This window comes from Kogia breviceps, chromosome 14, assembly GCF_026419965.1.
Source record: "Kogia breviceps isolate mKogBre1 chromosome 14, mKogBre1 haplotype 1, whole genome shotgun sequence".
Lineage (NCBI taxonomy): Eukaryota > Metazoa > Chordata > Mammalia > Artiodactyla > Physeteridae > Kogia > Kogia breviceps.
In genome coordinates this window covers 7,883,649-7,889,600 of record NC_081323.1, presented here as the reverse complement: position 1 = coordinate 7,889,600, position 5,952 = coordinate 7,883,649, and positions in this window count along the sequence as shown.

The following is a 5,952-nucleotide window of genomic DNA, read 5'->3' as shown; positions in this document are numbered from 1 at the left end:
GTAGAAACAGGTCTTAATGACCAGAGACTCTCACCCCTAACTGGAACCAAGCCACCACTCAAGGCTCACTGCCCCACGTACCTGCAGTCCTGATCAGGGAGCGTTGGGTGAATGCTCTTCTCTCCCACCAGAGCTTCACGGTAAAAGGGACTGTGTCTGCCTTTGCTTCCCGTATCATACACCCTGCACCCAGCATGGCGCCGGCACACAGAAATCCTCAACACGTCCTCTTACTTACTGCTTCTGGCAGTAAGGCATTAAGAGCGTAGTCTTTATGTGTGTGGCTTGGGGGGTCCCCCTGCCGGGGGTTGGGTTCTAGCTCTGTCACTGATCTTTGAATAGGTTACTTCTGTCTGTACCTTGGTTTCCTCATCTGTAAAATGGGGATCATAAAAGTACCTGCTTCACAGAGAGATTGTGCTCTCCTTCTTTTCATGGTCCAGTCTTCTGATATATAAGCCCGTCCAGATTCACGCCGGTTTCAAGCTTTTAATTATTTTTAATGTACTAACTTTTTGTATGTTTAGTGTTTAAATGTATCATTGGTGATTTGGGTTATTCTTAAATAAGTAGTTTAGAAATTTGGATCAAGGAACAGAATATGTGTGTGTGTGTGTGTGTGTGTGTGTGTGTGTGTGTGTGTGTGTGTGTTTTAACTGCTGGTAAGTTGTGCCAAGCCAAGCTTTATTTGTGGTCGGCACATCTTTATTTTGAGGAAACAGGATCACACTTTATTTTAACGATGTGAAAATGTATCTTGGTAATGTCTTGAATGGCGTGGGATTTGGGAAGGATTGTGACATTTGAAGAAGGGAGGAGAAAAATGAGAATTCAAACTAGTACCTTCTAATTTCTATGCCCCAGTAAACACTGACGTGTGTGTGTTTTAATCGTTGCCACTGTCTGTCTGAAAGTCACAGAAGAACACTCAGAGGAGACAGGGGAAGAAACAATTCTTCAGAATGGTCCCTAACATGAAGCAGCTTGGCAGAGGGGGCGGAGGTGCGTGTCCGGGGGCACGTTTTGAACGGGCTGCATCACCTGCGGTTATTGACGGAGCCGGTAGCTGCGGAGAACGGGACAACGGAGGGAAGTTCATCTCGCCTATTTCACCTTGTGAACCGGTCATCTTAAGTCAAGAATGAACTCCTGTCCCCGCAGGAATATTACAGAGTTGGCCCAGGTGTGTAGAAGGAGAGAGAGAAGGAAAGAGCAAAGGAATCTCAGTGTTCCGGGGACCAGACACAAAGTACCCATACGGATTTCCACAGAGGAGCCGGTTTATCTGAGGCACATTCCTTACTTGAGGTGTTTCAGGACATTCCCATAATATTCTGTAATTATCCCAACCTGTGTTCAAGAAATAGCACGAGACACCATGACATTACCCGACAACCTCAGTTTCCTGCAGATGATAACTGGCTTTGGGAAGGATGCCTCAGAGATTCCTGTGTGTAGCAGGCTATTTATTAACCTTTTCTTCAAGAGAAATACCATTACTGTCAAATCAGAATCTTTTAAAGCCTTTAGATGCTTATTGGGTCTCACGCATAGAAGTCTTCAACCCCAAGAAGCGTGTTAAGTCTTTATAAAATTGTTTCCCATAGCAGTTACCTTATTTCCCTTCAAATTGCTCTTCCATTTTCTCCATCACTTATTGTTGGCTAATTGACCACTTTTTTGTGGTTGTTTGTTTGTTTTATTTTTATTTTTTATTGATTTTGGGGGGGATGTCACACAGATTTTTAAAAATTAATTTTATTGGAGTCTAGTTGCTTTACAATGTTGTGTTACTTTTTGCTGTGCAGCAAAGTGAATCAGTCATACATATACATATATCCCCTCTTTTTTAGATTTCCTTCCCATTTAGGTCACCACAGAGCACTGAATAGAGTTCCCTGTGCTGTACAGTAGGTTCTCATTAGTTGTCTATTTTATGCATAGTAGTGTACATATGTCAACCCCAATCTCCCAGTTCATCCCACACTCCCTTCCCCCCTTGGTATCTGTAAGTTTGTTCTCTACATCTGTGACTCTACTTCTGCTTTGCAAGTAAGTTCACCTCTACCATTTTTCCAGATTTCACATATAAGTGATATTATACGATATTTGTTTTTCTCTCTCTGACTTACTTTGCTCTGTATGACAGTCTCTGGGTCCATCCACGTCTTTGCAAATGGCACTATTTTGTTCCTTTTTATGGCTGAGTAATATTCCATTGTATATATGTACCATATTTTCTTTATCCGTTCCTCTGTTGATGGACATTTAGCTTGTTTCCATGTCCTGGCTATTGTAAATAGTGCTGCAATGAACACTGGGGGGCATATTTTTGAATTATGGTTTTCTCTGGGTATATGCCCACGAGTGGGATGGCTGGGTCATATGGTAGTTCTATTTTTAATTTTTTGAGGAATCTCCATACTGTTCTCCACAGTGGCTGTATCAATTTACATTCCCACCAACAGTGTAGAAGAGTTCCCTTTTCTCCACATCCTCTCCAACATTTCTTGTTTGTAGATTTTTTTTTTTTTTTTTTTTTTTTGCGGTATGCGGGCCTCTCACTGTTGTGGCCTCTCCCATTGCGGAGCACAGGCTGCGGACGCGCAGGCTCAGCGGCCATGGCTCACGGGCCCAGCCGCTCCACAGCATGTGGGATCTTCCCGGACCAGGGCACGAACCCGTGTCTCCTGCATCGGCAGGCGGATTCTCAACCACTGCGCCACCAGGGAAGCCCCATGTTTGTAGATTTTTTGATGATGGCCATTCTGACTGGTGTGAGGTGACACCTCACTGTAGTTTTGATTTGCATTTCTCTAATGATTAGTGATGTCGAGCATCTTTTCATGTGTTTGTTGGTCATCTCTATGCAATTGACCACTTTGTTAACTGGTATTTTTCTTAGTCTTCCATAAAACTATATGAGATAATAAACTAGTCCTAAGTTTGTGATGCTGTGTACCCCCAAGTTCAAATCCAATATTCATTGAAGGTATGGCTGATGGGAAAGAAGGTCATATAGTTCATGATAAAGTGCTCCTAAGAAGGGATTCTGGCACCATCCACAGTGGATAATTTTCCTCATTCTTTTTTTTTTTTTTTTCCGTACACAAAGTTCCTGATGAGTTCACCCAGTAATTTTGTCATAGCACTGTTAGGGATGGTGATTCCTGGGCCATAATTGAACTCAGGGGGTTTGTACCTGGGCTATGGGCCAAAATATGTGGGAGAAAATGTCTCACCGGTATGCCTGAAGATGCTTGGTCTATGTACTTTGGCAATAAAGTGCTCGAGAGTGGAATTCAACACAGTTTTCTGGTTTCTCTTTCCTGGTTGCTTCTTTTCTTGGCTTGAACAGTGAGTCAGTATGTTGGTCTGTGTGTGTGGTTCAGAGAAGCATCCAAGGGCTCTACCTCAGCTTCACGGAAGAGTGAATCTGTTTGCCACCTTTAAGTGTGAGGTTCAAGTTCACACTCCTTTGGTTTATTTCTAAGTGTTTTCCTCATCAAAAATTGCTTCTTTCTTCTTAGAAGTCAGCTCATCAGGGCTTCAAGTTCTTCTGTCTGGTAGACTGCTTTGTTTTTACTTTAAAAAAATAGCTTGCTAGCTTGGTGCTTAGTATGTAATGATGATATCATTTATCTGCCATTATAGGAAAAGGGAATTATTATTATTATTTTTTTTTTTAGGGGGAAATGAGTTCATGTTGGGAGTACCTGATAACCGCTAGTTATCAAACACGTGTTTCTTTCATTTCTTTCATTGACTTGAGGATCTTTTTAGAACATTACCTGGGCTAAGAACTTAGCCTGAAGGGGCAAGAAGAGGAAATATTTTTTGCAGGTGCCCAGTGAGAGCTGAGGCAGTGGAAGATGGGTCCTGGAAGGAGATGTAGTCTAGTGGGATGAAGTTAGTGGCGGACACGTGGCCTGAGGGGTGACAGAAGCAATGCTCTGGCCTTTCTCACTTCCCAGCCTCTGATGTCCTGCTGGTGCTTGCCTCCCATTGGCTAAATCCAAATGTAGCCAAGGGCAAAGGATCTGGAGGACCGTGGAGGTCAGCCTCTCAGGAATAGAGGTGGGCACATATGGATCTGGTTGGGGAAGCAAAGAGATGAATAAGGGTGATGTGACCCCAGAGAAGCCCTCCACACAGGGCATCCTTTCTCAGAGTCTTTTCCCAGCCATCACTACACGGCTTCTCGCAGCCAGTGCATCCACCGCCATTCAGCACATGAACTTCTTTGGCTTTGTTTTCCTTCTACCCAGCATCTCTCCTATTCTCCACTTTCTTCTTTTCTATTTTTCTATTCTTCATCTTCTCTCCTCCTCTTCCTCTTCTCTTGCTCAGTGTCTCTCCTGTTCTTGGAGCCTTTCTTTGCCGAACAAAAGTCCTAAACTTCCACTGAAAACCATGAAGATATATTCCATGAACTTTTCTTCCAGTGAAAAGCAGAAGAATTCAGTAGGACAGTTTCAATTCTGAAACAGGGAAAGTTGCATAAGACCTTCTCTTCAGGATATGAATCTTGGTCTTGATGATCAAAAGGAACCAAGATTTTTGGCAGAGTTCTTTTAGATAAATGAGTACTGCTTACATCATGCAGTAAGAGAAAAAAATAACAAAAAATTCTAAAAAAGGAAAAAGAAAACCCCATAAATATTGTAAACCTTTTCTCAGAAGATGATCGTTGATATATTTCCTCATTTCCTTTAACTGTCATTCTTGCGTTTGCTGTTTTCAATTTCTAATGCTGGTTACACGGCTCACCTGACCCTTGGGAGCATCCCAAGAGCTGTGTTTCAGATTGGATGAAATGAAGACATTCCCATTGCTACACATGATGCCTGTGGGCTCATAAAGCTGCCACAGAAATCAGACTCTTATTAAGAATTACTGGTTATTAATCACCCCAGTCCCTGAACATGAAGATGGATTCATTATTGCCCTAGCGACAACTTTCGAAACATAGATTTATGCCTTTCATCTGAAAGAGGGAAAACTGTTTCCCTTTCAAAACAGGAGTTTATTTTCCTGGTTAGGACATCACCCATGTATTTAGCAGTTCTACAATGTGCTGAGATCCACTTTGAGGGGATAATGATTCATGCAGACATGGAACTGGGTTTCAGACCCTCTGAAGCCTAATTTGCCCAGTTGTAGACATTGAGTAACATGCAGTTGGGTGTAGAATCCAAACTATTCCTGGGTTTGTCTTTAATGATTAAAAATGCCTGCGTGTGATGTGTCAACAGCTTGTAAATTCATAATTGGGGTGAGGCTGCTGTGGCTCTAGTTGCCAATAACATGTGAATATCGGGTTCAGAGTGTCCAGTTAGGGTGGAACATTAAACTATGTGTGGTAGCGAATGAATACAAGATCACTCATGTCCTGGTGGAAGTTTCTTTGAAGCTGCACTGTGTTCTATAAAATTGGAGGAGTGGCTTCCCAGGTAACACTGACTTTACCATGTGGCCATATTCAGAGGCCAGAGAAGTCATGATGAACTAAAAGTGGGTCCTTCTGAAGCTTCCCCAGATGGGATCAGACACAGTGCAGGGATGGAGGATTGGTCAAGTATGAGACTCCTTCCTGATACATATGAACCCTTGTCAACGTGGCTGAAACACCATTTCCACGCAGAAGTCAGTATCTGGTTTCCTTTTGCTTGGCGTCCTTCCTGGAGGTTTGAATTGAATGGCGGTTTGAATTCCTCCAACGCTGAAGGTGTCTTTGTCCAGCCTCTCTGCTTTCTCAGTGTTTGCAGTTACTGTCTAACTGGCATTTCCTTGTTGTCAGTACTTGTACTGTTTGTGTAAGCCAGGGTTCAACCTATTCTCTCTATTTGCTTCTTTTTAACCATCCATTCATTCAGTAGCCTTATATTATGATCCTGCTTTGGCCAAGGCACTATTTAAGGCGCTGGGGAACACAGCAGTCAGCAAGATAGA